This window comes from Theropithecus gelada, chromosome 13, assembly GCF_003255815.1.
Source record: "Theropithecus gelada isolate Dixy chromosome 13, Tgel_1.0, whole genome shotgun sequence".
Taxonomy (NCBI): domain Eukaryota; kingdom Metazoa; phylum Chordata; class Mammalia; order Primates; family Cercopithecidae; genus Theropithecus; species Theropithecus gelada.
In genome coordinates this window covers 53,573,551-53,587,072 of record NC_037681.1, presented here as the reverse complement: position 1 = coordinate 53,587,072, position 13,522 = coordinate 53,573,551, and the positions used below count along the sequence as shown (strand labels likewise).

Below are 13,522 nucleotides of genomic sequence, written 5' to 3'. Positions count from 1 at the left end.
ATCACCTCAGTGGGGCAAGGAAGTGCCTAAGAAAACAGATCCTGCTCTGTGGACCTATCCAAAGGCCAGCCTGAGGGGAGGACCACCTGACTCTCCACCCCTGCTGTACAGGCTAACACACCCCACATTTTTGTCTCCCGTGTAAACGCAGAGCATCCAAGGGGTTATTCTGCCTTCCTCTGCCTCAGTCTCTACAAAAATCCTCCCAACAGTTTCCAGAGTTGTCTTTCCAATCTGATTCAAATCTGATCACATTACTGATGAAAACCTTTCACTGACTCTCCATTGTCTGAAAACTGCACACTCCAGAATGATCTATAAGGTCCTTCCTATTCCCACCTGAGGCAATCTCTTGTCCCCATCCACCTCTATCCTGCAGACATACCAAAGGGCTCTTTATTTTCTGAACAAACCACGTCCTTCCAAAAGGAGCACGTCTCCCCTGGAACACCCTCTCCTTTTTTCTTTCCCACAATAGACTTTATTCAACCCTTGACATGTATTAATAGCTCTGAGAACCATCACTATGAAACCTCCCCTATCTCCTTAATTCCAATGAGTTCCTCCCTCCTTTTTATCCCACAGCACTGTCTATATAGTCTACTGCCTCTGCGATGCATTTCTGTTCAATGCATATGTATCTTATGTTTATATTCCAGTACACAGTACATGTTGCAAATGCTCAGGAAACACGCATGAAGAAAGGAACAAACAACCTAGGGAATTAAGGAACAAGCTAGTTGTAGGCCATCCAGGCAAGCAATGGCTGTATGAAAACCAAAGGAGGGGTCAGGCATGGTGGCTCACGCCTGTAATCCCAGCACTTTGGGAGCCCAAGGCGGGCACATCATGAGGTCAGGAGATCGAGATCATCCTGGCCAACATGGTAAAACCCCATCTCTACTAAAATACAAAAAATTAGCCGGGCATGGTGGTGCATGCCTCTAGTCCCAGCTCTCAAAAGGCTGAGGCAGGGGAATCACTTGAACCCAGGAGGCAGAGATTGCAGTGAGCCAAGATCGCACCACTGCATGCCAGCCTGGCGACAGAGAGACTCCGTCTCAAAAAAAAAAAAAACAACAAGAAAACCAATGGAAGTTTAGCATCCATACCCCAGGCTAGTGAGCAGTGTGTGGTGACAGAAGGTCCAGGCAGGTGGTGGCCCTCAGAAGGACAGCAGGTAGTAGTCACCAGTCACCTGGCAGGCCTCCAGGGACAGCGTTTCTTTCCCGCCAGGTCCAAGCATGCAGCATTCTGATTAAGGCTCTAAGTGACTACATATCCAAATTGTAAAACAAGACCAAACCACAGAAGGCCCAGCTAAGTTTTAGTTACATCATAGCTTTGATGTTCTAAGGTTTCATTATTTTTAATGATTTCAACAGGATGCTGTGTGCTCTCCAACAGCAGTATATGATAGTGATTAAAAATGTGACTCAGGAGTTAGAGAGGCCTCAGTATGAATTCTGACTGTAGGACTTCTTACACGCATTATCTTAGACATTTTCCTACCCATAACATAGATTGCATTGTAGTATCTTTCTCACAAGGTCATGAAACATGAAAGAAAAAAAGGCATGTGCAATGCTGAACATTATAGCTGACCACTTACATGTGTCAGGTATCATTACCATTATTATTATTATTATTATTATTATAGATAAAAGCTCCCTACTCCAGATGTCCCATTTGAAGCCCCTAATGTTTGTCGGATTCCCCAGGGAGTAGAAGGCATGTGAGTGGAGTAGATTGTAAATGGTCCTGTCAATCAAACAGGTTAATCCAATTGCCCTCTCGAAAGTACCAGACTCCATAAGAAATGACCCTGAGACAAAATGAATTTCCCTAATAAAGCTGGTGTTGAAGACATTTTGAGTTAAGCAAAAGTAGGCATACCAAAACAATTGCTTTTTTCTTTTAGATGAACTTGAAAAAACACGTAATTCTGGGGAAGGCACTGAAAAAAGCCCTAGTGTAAGTCAGTAAAGCCCAAGACCATCACATCTCTTGAAACCGGGGCAGTAACTCCTGTAGACACGTGACACGCATTCCTTGAGATAAGGAAATTCTCTCATAAAACAACACAACTGGATAAACAGCGAGGGACGTTGTGTGCCAGATACCAACGCACTGACTTGGAGAAGTCTGTTTGAAGACAGGGCTCTCAGCGAAGTGTTTAACCACGTGCAGTGAGGGAAAGTCCCCGAGGCTGGAACAGCGGTGGGGCCACAGATGAATAGTCTCAGACATGGGGTAAGACTGGACCAAAGGAAATATGATAAAGTGGTAGGTGGGTAGGTAGTCCCAGAGACAGCGAAACAAACATGCATCCGCATGTACACGCAGAGTGGGGAGAGGAAGAGGGAGAGACACATCCAACGTGAGAACAAACGGGAACCTGAGAGAAGACGGGCACATACTTAGGGCTGGAATCAGGTAGTTTCCATACTCCTTGAGCTTAATCACAAAACATGTAACCCTGAAATATGAAGGACTGAAGGGAGGAAAGGGCAACAATGACGAGGCCTAACACTGGGAACAAAATGATTCTGTAAAAACACAGAGGTCCCCACTGTTGCAACCTGGCTGCCAAAGCGTGCTTAGGGTTTATTTCCAGTTTTATAAAATTGATGTAAGGGCCGGGCGCGGTGGCTCAAGCCTGTAATCCCAGCACTTTGGGAGGCCGAGACAGGCGGATCACGAGGTCAGGAGATCGAGACCATCCTGGCTAACCCGGTGAAACCCCGTCTCTACTAAAAAATACAAAAAACTAGCCGGGCGAGGTGGCAGGCGCCTGTAATCCCAGCTACTCGGGAGGCTGAGGCAGGAGAATGGCGTAAACCCAGGAGGCGGAGCTTGCAGTCAGCTGAGATGCGGTCACTGCACTCTAGCCTGGGCCACAGAGCGAGACTCCATCTCAAAAAAAAAAAAAAAAAAAAAAAAAATTGATGTAAGACACCAGTTCACATCATATACAGATCATTCTTGTACTGGACTCTTTAGGTTCGTCTCCTAATCAAGCAAAACACTCAACACTTGCTGATTTTATATGCTCAAAATGTTAGAGGCAGTTAAAATCCAATTTTCAACTTGGATTCCTAGAATGTTTTATTGGGTAGGGCAAAAATAAATCATTTTTTCTCAACCGGGCCTCCAGAAAGGTACAAGGTTTTCATTACATGATTCAGTCTGCTTTATCCCATGGCTTTGTTTTTGCAGGTCCACGGCCAAGAGCAGCATAAGCCATCCAAATTGATTAAATAAATGGTAGTATAAGTGGTACCACAACACTGTGTGTGTCTTGAAACTGGGTCTGCACAGTATAAGAATAAGCTACAAGAGATGAAGTCACAGTTAAAACAAGACTGAAAGTTCTCCATATGCCTTTCAGTTATTTAACTATGAAGAGGCATCGATGTGCAGCCAGAAACTTCATCTGAGAGATCTTTGTGGCCATACTCAGAGTTCTCACCCAAGAGATCACTGAACACCACAGGGTCTCACCTGGATGTAAGACATGCCTAGAAGAAAAGAAGGCAGGGGAAAGATCTTCTCTCTCCCACACCAAAAGGCCACACTGAAGAGAATCACATGGAATAGGATGAGATCAGCATTCAGAAAATCCTTATCTATGACTGCTAGGTTCTGTTCTTTGGTGAGAGTAATCACGTGGATATAGGCTCACGCTAACTATATTTTTACGCACAGATTGAGGTGATGTTTTACAAGTTAAAAACACACATGGAATTCCTCCTTTGTGAATTATTCACTACCTTCACATGGAAAACTTCATCATTTCAAGATGTGTCTTACAAATAAGCAATCCTGGAGAAATGCGCTAAATTTACAACCTGATATTTAGCTAAGTCAAGTCCAAAACAAAAATCCTATCGGGTCAAACAGGCTACAGTGCCTCAAAAAGCTCACACAACCTTGGGCTGCAGATCAACAGACACTACAACCCTACACAGCTGTCCCAGGATTCTGCCCATGCATGACCTAGCTGAAGCACTGCAAGCAGAGAAATCAAAGTTCTGGCAACCAAGTCCTGTGAGGATCAACCGAGGAAAGGAGGAATGGTGAGACTACTTGCAGACATGACAGCAGTGTTCAGATACCCTGAGCAAGAGGAAGCCTATTGTATGATAAAGGTCCAGGTTGAGGATCTCTGATCCAAAATGCTTGGGACTAGAAGTATTTTAGATTTCAGTTATTTTCAGGTTTTAGAATATTTGCAAATACTTACAAGTTGAGCATCCCAAATCCAAAAGTGCAAAATCTAAATTGTTCCAACGAGCATTTCCTTGGAGTGTTATGTTGGTGCTCAAAACATTTTGGATTCTGGAGCCTTTTGGATTTCAGACTGTTCGATTTGGGATGCTTAACTTGTATTGGCAGGACTAAAGGCTACAAATCATAGAAAGAGTGGATTCAACCTCATTAAGTAGACGATCCTTTCAACAGTTAATGCTCCTTAACAATGGAAGATGCTGACTTCACTAGGAACTGACCATGGAAAACCATCTCTCAGGGATGCCCAGGATTTGAAGCAGATGACCTTTACAACTTTTGCAAGGTCTAAGGTTCTGTGGTCACTACATACTGATGGGTTATATTATCCCATCTAGGAAATACAAGTTACTACACACCACAGCAGAACTCAAGTGTTTCTGTTGCTCTCACATCTATAATAGGACTGCGTCTGAGCAGATGGCCTCCTAACCACCTCCTTTTGTCTTATTTCCTCCTCCCTCATTTCCACATCTCTAGAGTTGCTCATGCTGCCTGGGCCTCTAACTTCAGGACTTATACAAATAAGGCAAAAGAAAGAAAAACAAACAAAGCTACTCCCAGCCCTGATTCACCAGTACACTGGTCATGATTCCTGGAACATTGAGTGCATGAAAATAACTTTTCAACCCTTCTTACGTGCACATCTGTATGAACCCTGTGATTCAGATGGTAAGGCTATTCAAGAATCATTACAATTATTCCACAAATATCCATGTTACTGCATTTACAACAAAAAATTATTATAAGCAACAGTGAAAAAAAACTTTTAATTTTGAAGCTAGTTGTCAAAAATTACAGATTGTAGGGTAATGTATGCAATCTAAATCTTGGCCTGATTGGGAACACATACCTTCAGACTTTAATCTCATTTTTGAGGTAATACTGTAGCACTTCCCTAATATTCAAAGTTGGGCTGTGATCACAGTCACTTTTACATCTCCCTATCAATGTGAGAGGAAAGATAGTTCAAAACTTATCATTTGGTAACCAAGGCTTGCAATTTTTGTCAATTAAAAAGTCACCACTGGAGTTGCTTCAGAGCTGAATAATGATTTGAAGAGATTGTGATAGATGGTGGAGTATGGTTTCACAAGGTTTTAGAAGATTTAATTTTCAGGTATTACAATTGCTGGTACCTGTAGTACCTGCAATGCACCCTCATTCAAAGAGTGTTTGCTGCACTGTGCAGAGTCCTGGGGAAGGAGAATCCAGCAGTAGTTGTAAGAAGAGTGCTGGACTGGAATCATCAGACTTGGATTGAAATCCCGGATACTTCTTACTAGCAGTGAGAAGTTCAGCAGATCATCCAGCCTCTGAGTCAGTAATCCTAACCCCAGGGATTGTGAGATTAAATGATACTTATCCAATCACAGATACTGGGACCCCATCAACCCCTGTGTGGGGATTAGAAAAGAGCAGCTCTAGGATGTGACCCGCACCAGGACATAGAGTTTGATGAGCAGAGCATGGGCTGCATCCAGGCTCCAATCCTCCCTCAACTTGTGTCTGGTGTGGGTAAAACCTACAACCAGCATTAAAGTACTGGCCATTTGATAAACTGTCGGGACACATTTATTAAAAGTGTTCAGATATTTATCTATTAAAAGGGCCACTCCATAAAGATAGCCACATGTCAGGAACCTATTACTTAATCTTACTATTTAAAACACTAAAAAATGATAAACTGAAATACTCTTACGAATTGTCTTCATTACATGTATATAACTCATTTTATTATGCTATGAAGGACTATTATACAATGAAGTATAAAACATTTTAAGTTTGATATTGGCTGTGGGTTTGTCATAAATAGCTCTTATGATTTTGAGATACATTCCATCAATACCGAATTTATTGAGAGTTGTTAGCATGAAGGGCTGTTGAATTTTGTCAAAGGCCTTTTCTGCATCTATTGAGATAATCATGTGGTTTTTGTCTTTGGTTCTGTTTATATGATGGATTATGTTTATTGATTTGTGTATGTTGAACCAGCCTTGCATCCCAGGGATGAAGCCCACTTGATCATGGCGGATAAGCTTTTTGATGTGCTGCTGGATTTGGTTTGCCAGTATTTTATTGAGGATTTTTGCATCGATGTTCATTAGGGATATTGGTCTAAATTTCTCTTTTTTTGTTGTGCCTCTGCCAGGCTGTGGTATCAGGATGATGCTGGCCTCATAAAATGAGTTAGGGAGGATTCCCTCTTTTTCTATTGATTGGAATAGTTTCAGAAGGAATGGTACCAGCTCCTTCTTGTACCTCTGGTAGAATTCGGCTGTGAATCAGTCTGGTCCTGGGCTTCTTTTGGTTGGTAGGCTATTAATTATTGCCTCAATTTCAGAGCCTGCTATTGGTCTATTCAGGGATTCAACTTCTTCCTGGTTTAGTCTTGGGAGAGTGTAAGTGTCCAGGAAATTATCCATTTCTTTTAAGTTTTCTAGTTTATTCGCGTAGAGGTGTTTGTAGTATTCTCTGATGGTAGTTTGTATTTCTGTGGGATCGGTGGTGATATCTCCTTTATCATTTTTTATTGCGTCTATCTGATTCTTCTCTCTTTTCTTCTTTATTAGTCTTGCTAGCAGTCTATCAATTTGGTTGATATTTTCAAAAAACCAACTCCTGGATTCATTGATTTTTTGGAGGGTTTTTTGTGTCTCTATCTCCTTCAGTTCTGCTCTGATCTTAGTTATTTCTTGCCTTCTGCTAGCTTTTGAATATGTTTGCTCTTGCTTCTCTAGTTCTTTTAATTGTGATGTTAGGGTGTCAATTTTAGATCTTTCCTGCTTTCTCTTGTGGGCATTTAGTGCTATAAATTTCCCTCTACACACTGCTTTAAATGTGTCCCAGAGATTCTGGTATGTTGTATCTTTGTTCTCATTGGTTTCAAAGAACATCTTTATTTCTGCCTTCATTTCGTTATGTACCCAGTAGTCATTTAGGAGTAGGTTGTTCAGTTTCCATGTAGTTGAGTGGTTTTGATTGAGTTTCCTAGTCCTGAGTTCTAGTTTGATTGCATTGTGGTCTGAGAGACAGTTTGTTATAATTTCTGTTCCTTTACATTTGCTCAGGAGTGCTTTACTTCCAACTATGTGATCAATTTTTGAATAAGTGTGATGTGGTGCTGAGAAGAATGTATATTCTGTTGATTTGGGGTGGGGAGTTCTGTAGATGGCTATTAGGTCCGCTTGGTGCAGAGTTGAGTTCAATTCCTGGATATCCTTGTTAACTTTCTGTCTTGTTGATCTGTCTAATGTTGACAGTGGGGTGTTGAAGTCTCCCATTACTATTGTATGGGAGTCTAAGTCTCTTTGTAAGTCTCTAAGGACTTGCTTTATGAATCTGGGTGCTCCTGTATTGGGCACATATATATTTAGGATAGTTAGCTCTTCCTGTTGAATTGATCCCTTTACCATTATGTAATGGCCTTCTTTGTCTCTTTTGATCTTTGATGGTTTAAAGTCTGATTTATCAGAGACTAGGATTGCAACCCTTGCTTTTTTTTGTTCTCCATTTGCTTGGTAGATCTTCCTCCATCCCTTTATTTTGAGCCTATGTGTGTCTCTGCATGGGAGATGGGTCTCCTGAATACAGCAAACTGATGGATCTTGACTCTTTATCCAATTTGCCAGTCTGTGTCTTTTAATTGGAGCATTTAGTCCATTTACATTTAAGGTTAATATTTTTATGTGTGAACTTCATCCTGTCATTGTGATATTAGCTGGTATTTTGCTTGTTAGTTGATGCGGTTTCTTCCTAGCATCGATGGTCTTTACATTTTGGCATGTTTTTGCAATGGCTGGTACCGGTTGTTCCTTTCCATGTTTACTGAATGGGCAAAAACTGGAAGCATTCCCTTTGAAAACTGGCACAAGACAGGGATGCCCTCTCTCACCACTCCTATTCAACATAGTGTTGGAAGTTCTGGCTAGGGCAATCAAGCAAGAGAAAGAAATAAGGGGTATTCAGTTAGGAAAAGAAGAAGTCAAATTGTCCCTGTTTGCAGATGACATGATTGTATATTTAGAAAACCCCATCATCTCAGCCCAAAATCTCCTTAAGCTGATAAGGAACTTCAGCAAAGTCTCAGGATACAAAATCAATGTGCAAAAGTCACAAGCATTCTTATACACCAGTAACACACAAACAGAGAGCCAAATCATGAATGAACTTCCATTCACAATTGCTTCAAAGAGAATAAAATACCTAGGAATCCAACTTACAAGGGATGTAAAGGACCTCTTCAAGGAGAACTACAAACCACTGCTCAGTGAAATAAAAGAGGACACAAACAAATGGAAGAACATTCCATGCTCATGGATAGGAAGAATCAATATCGTGAAAATCGCCATACTACCCCAGCTATAGATTCAATGCCATCCCCATTAAGCTACCAATGAGTTTCTTCACAGAATTGGAAAAAACTGCTTTAAAGTTCATACGGAACCAAAAAAGAGCCCACATTGCCAAGACAATCCTAAGTCAAAAGAACAAAGCTGGAGGCATCACGCTACCTGACTTCAAACTGCACTACAAGGCTACAGAAACCAAAACAGCATGGTACTGGTACCAAAACAGAGATATAGACCAATGGAACAGAACAGAGCCCTCAGAAATAATACCACACATCTATAGCCATCTGATCTTTGACAGATCTGACAAAAACAAGAAACGGGGAAAGGATTCCCTATTTAAAAAATGGTGCTGGGAAAATTGGCTAGCCACAGGTAGAAAGCTGAAACTGGGTCCTTTCCTTACTCCTTATATGAAAATTAATTCAAGATGGATTAGAGACTTAAATGTTAGACCTAAAACCATAAAAACCCTAGAAGAAAACCTAGGTAATACCATTCAGGATATAGGCATGGGCAAGGACTTCATGTCTAAAACACCAAAAGCAACAGCAACAAAAGCCAAAATTGACAAATGGGATCTAATTAAATTAAAGAGCTTCTGCACAGCAAAAGAAACTACCATCAGAGTGAACAGGCAACCTACAGAATGGGAGAAAATTTTTGCAATCTACTCATCTGACAAAGGGCTAATATCCAGAACCTACAAAGAACTCAAACAAATTTACGAGAAAAAAACAACCCCATCAAAAAGTGGGCAAAGGATATGAATAGACATTTCTCAAAAGAAGACATGCATACAGCCAACAGGCACATGAAAAAGTGCTCACCATCACTGGCCATCAGAGAAATGCAAATCAAAACCACGAGATACCATCTCACACCAGTTAGAACGGCAATCATTAAAAAGTAAAGAAACAACAAGTGCTGGAGAGGATGTGGAGAAATAGGAACATTTTTACACTGTTGGTGGGATTGTAAACTGGTTCAACCACTGTGGAAAACAGTATGGCGATTCCTCAAGGATCTAGAACTAGAAATACCATATGTCCCAGCCATCCCATTACTGGGTATATACCCAAAGGATTATAAATCATGCTGCTATAAAGACACATGCACATGTATGTTTATTGCGGCACTATTCACAACAGCAAAGACTTGGAATCAACCCAAATGTCCATCAGTGACAGACTGGATTAAGAAAATGTGGCACATATACACCATGGAATACTACACAGTCATAAAAAAGGATGAGTTCATGTCCTTTGTAGGGACATGGATGCAGCTGGAAACCATCATTCTCAGCAAACTATCGCAAGAACAGAAAACCAAACACCACATGTTCTCACTCATAGGTGGGAATTGAACAATGAGATCACTTGGACTCTGGAAGGGGAACATCACACACTGGGGCCTATTATGGGGAGTGAGGAGCGGGGAGGGATGGCACTGGGAGTTATACCTGATGTAAATGACGAGTTGATGGGTGCAGCACACCAACATGGCACAAGTATACATATGTAACAAAGCTGCACGTTGTGCACATGTACCCTAGAACTTAAAGTATAATAAAAAAATAAAAAATTAAAAAATAAAATAAAATAAAAATTTGAAGAAAAGATGATACATATATAAAAATGTTTTGAATAATATATTTCACAGTGGTTACTTGATGGGTAGCTGTTAGGAGAAGGGTTTTAATTTTCACTATATATTATTCTATATTTAAAACATGATTTTGTGAATACACTTACCTTTGAATAAAATAAAGAAAAATAAATTGGAGAAAAAATATATATATTTTAAGTTCGAGTAAAGAAATCTTTCAGGGCCAAAGGGGCAAATAAAACTCAAAATGTTGAAGTGATACAGGTTTCAAAAAATACTCGTAGAGATTGCACCGAGGGAAAACATGAAATAAAACAGAAGTCTGATTCGTTGTAACTCTTGCAAGAGTAAGTAGTACTGTGTTTAGGCAAGAACTGAAACAAGGAAGTGACTCAATGGCTCTACTGGGGAGAGAGATTCCAAAGAGATGGAACGGCTCTAGCTAAGCATAAGACCAACCACCAGCTGGGAGAAGAGCCAGTGGCAACAGAGGAGGGTAAAGACAGGGGAAGGCATGTCAATACGAAGGAACAAAGAGTGGGTGTGCAGAGTCAGAGAAGATGTGGAGCTATACCATGGAGGGTTTTCCAAATTTGAGATTAAATGTATAGTTCGATATAAAAATCAACCAGGAAACAGGGGAAAAGAAGCATCATAGTTCCTTTCCTCAAAGCAAAAAAGTCTGTATTGCTTCCAATTAAATAATTAGCATCTTTGAAACAATGGTAAGTACAGAAAGACTGATGAGGACGAAGAGGAGGAAAAGGAGAAAGACAGAAGTGTTTTCATAAAGGTAAAGTGTTCTAGATCTAGTACTTCCCCTGAAATGTAAAAAAGAATTACCAAGATAAAGTATATCATTCACAGGGAGGAAAAGGAAGAAATTATATTGCAGATAAACATGATCAGTAATAATGAGAGGACAAAAATTTGAAATTAGATTATTAGAGGCCCACTGACTGTACTTCTTCTCAAACAAACAGCAGAAAGGAGTTACGTTCAGTATGAATAATCTCTTACCTCAACAAATGCTGTCCAGCCACAGTAAAAAGATTTCTGAACACAAAGCAAACTCCCAGATATCTACTTGCCTTGCAGCATTAGCACATTATGAACAGGAAGCGGACTTCTCTGCACAGCCACATTCCCCTTGAACTCAGTGAAAAGCAGTGTAAGGATGACCCATAACTGGGTAAATGGCAAGAGGGCAGTTTTTGAAAATAGAAAAACATTCACATCCTCACTTTACCAATTACCACCTCCATGACTAGAGGCAAAACTCTCAACGTCTCTCTGCCTATTTCATCCTCTATAAAATGGAACTTGAGACATCCGTTTTTCATGGAGCTCTTGAGTGGACTGAGACAACACATGTGAGACGGACTCTATATGAGACAGCCATATGGCCAAACCCCACTGGGCTCTCGATCAGTATTAGATCTCTTCCCCCAGGCTCCTCCTTTGAAAACCTGGGCTTATTTAACAAAAGAGCAATTCATCTAGTAGTTATTCAATATACAATGTCCCAGATTCAGCCTACAGACAAGAGATGTACAAAATAAACATGGAAGTTAGATATAGAAATAAAAGAAAAAGATATTCTTAAGATCTTACTAAAAATATTTAGGTTTTCTCAAAAGCGCTCTGGCTAGTAAAGAAATACTCAGTGAATTAATGCTCTGGAGAGCATGTCATTAAGTGGATTTCATTTTAATTCTGCTCAAGAAGTACAACATGGTATCACTGAATCCCAATAATTCAACTTGTAAATATTGACGTTCAAGCGGCAGATGATTTTGCTTTGGGGACATCATGATCCTACTTGTCATGGTGCCATGTTTTGGTGCCAGAGAACCAAGACCATGAAGCAACAGCAGTGGAGCTCACTGTGCTCCTTCCCCTCAAGGATCCATGGCCCAATCACAAAATACCACACAGCATGTGACTCTCTAAGTCAGGTCCTAGAGAATATAGCTGTCCTTTCAGGTTGAGATAGCAATGGTTTCTTGTGAATCCTCCATCCCTAGAAGAAATGGGCTAAGAGTCAGCGTGTAATAGTAGAAAGACTGGCCAGGCACGGTGGCTCACACCTGTAATCCCAGCACTTTGGGAGGCCAAGGCAGGTGGGTCACTTGAGGTCAAGAGTTCGAAACCAGCCTGGCCAATGTGGTTAAACCCAGTCTCTACTAAAAACACATAAAAAATAGCCAAGCTTGGTGGCGGGCGCCTGTAATCCCAGCTACTTGGGAGGCTGAGGCAGGAGAATTGCTTGAACCTGGGAGGCAGAGCTTGCAGTGAGCCAGGATCGCGCCACTGCACTCCAGCCTGGGAGACAGAGCAAGACTAGACACTAAAAAGCTTCAGTTTTACTCCCCACCTCCCACAAACTCAACTGCAAACTGATTTACCTCTCTGGATGTGAGCGGCATCACCCATAAAATTGTAAGGACAGACTATTTGCTAATACTCATCTAAGTACCCAAGTTCTATGATTTTATGAAAGCTCCAGAGCAGGGCTGAAGGCAGCCAAGGAGCTATGGTGGCAAGGTTGCCTGTGGCAGGGCAATCCTATGAAAGTCAGTGTTCCTCAGGTGCCCCCTGCCTGCCAGGTTGATACATTAGATTCCATGCTGCCACAGCCTGCCTGGTTGTATCCTCACACCCTGACCTGGGTCACCTAATCAAGGATAACCATAATAACGGGCTGCCTTTTCCTTACCCCTACCTCACGCCAGCCCTTTCCTACTAACCTGTACACACAAAGGGCAGCTCTAACCTTCCTGAAAACAGTTATGGCTCTTAAATGGCTCGATTCTAGATTATATTGGGTAGCTATAATTATCAATAATTATCAATAGGCCAGATCTCAGAAATGATTCCAGATGGTCATGGAAATGCAGATCTTGGGTGTACTGGGCTGTGACCATTATAAAGTGACATTATAATCCATCAACCCACACTGCACAGGTATGTCCCATAAATTATTCCACCCGTGCAGGTGCCATCCTCACCTCCATCCACATTCAGAAGCACATTACTCTAACATTCTGGCACAAAGCCTTGGGGTATTCTAGTAAACAAAAGCTACACCATCAATACTATGAATCTGGGTGAGGAATGTTAATCCTATTTTTTTTTTTTTTTGGAAATCTTGAACTTCTTTTCATAAGAATCAGAATGAAGTCCCCTACAGGAAAAGTACTGACCGTATGTAACAGGTTGGAATAATCCAAACTTCGTCTTTCCTCTTCTTCACTCCTGTTAAACTGTCT

At 41.1% G+C, this 13,522-nt stretch overlaps 1 protein-coding gene across 4 annotated transcripts in view; it reads right to left on the bottom strand.

Moving 5' to 3' along the window:
• Window positions 1-13,522, bottom strand: part of LTBP1 (latent transforming growth factor beta binding protein 1) — a 448,496-nt gene that overhangs the window by 184,305 nt on the left and 250,669 nt on the right. The window lies entirely within an intron of this gene.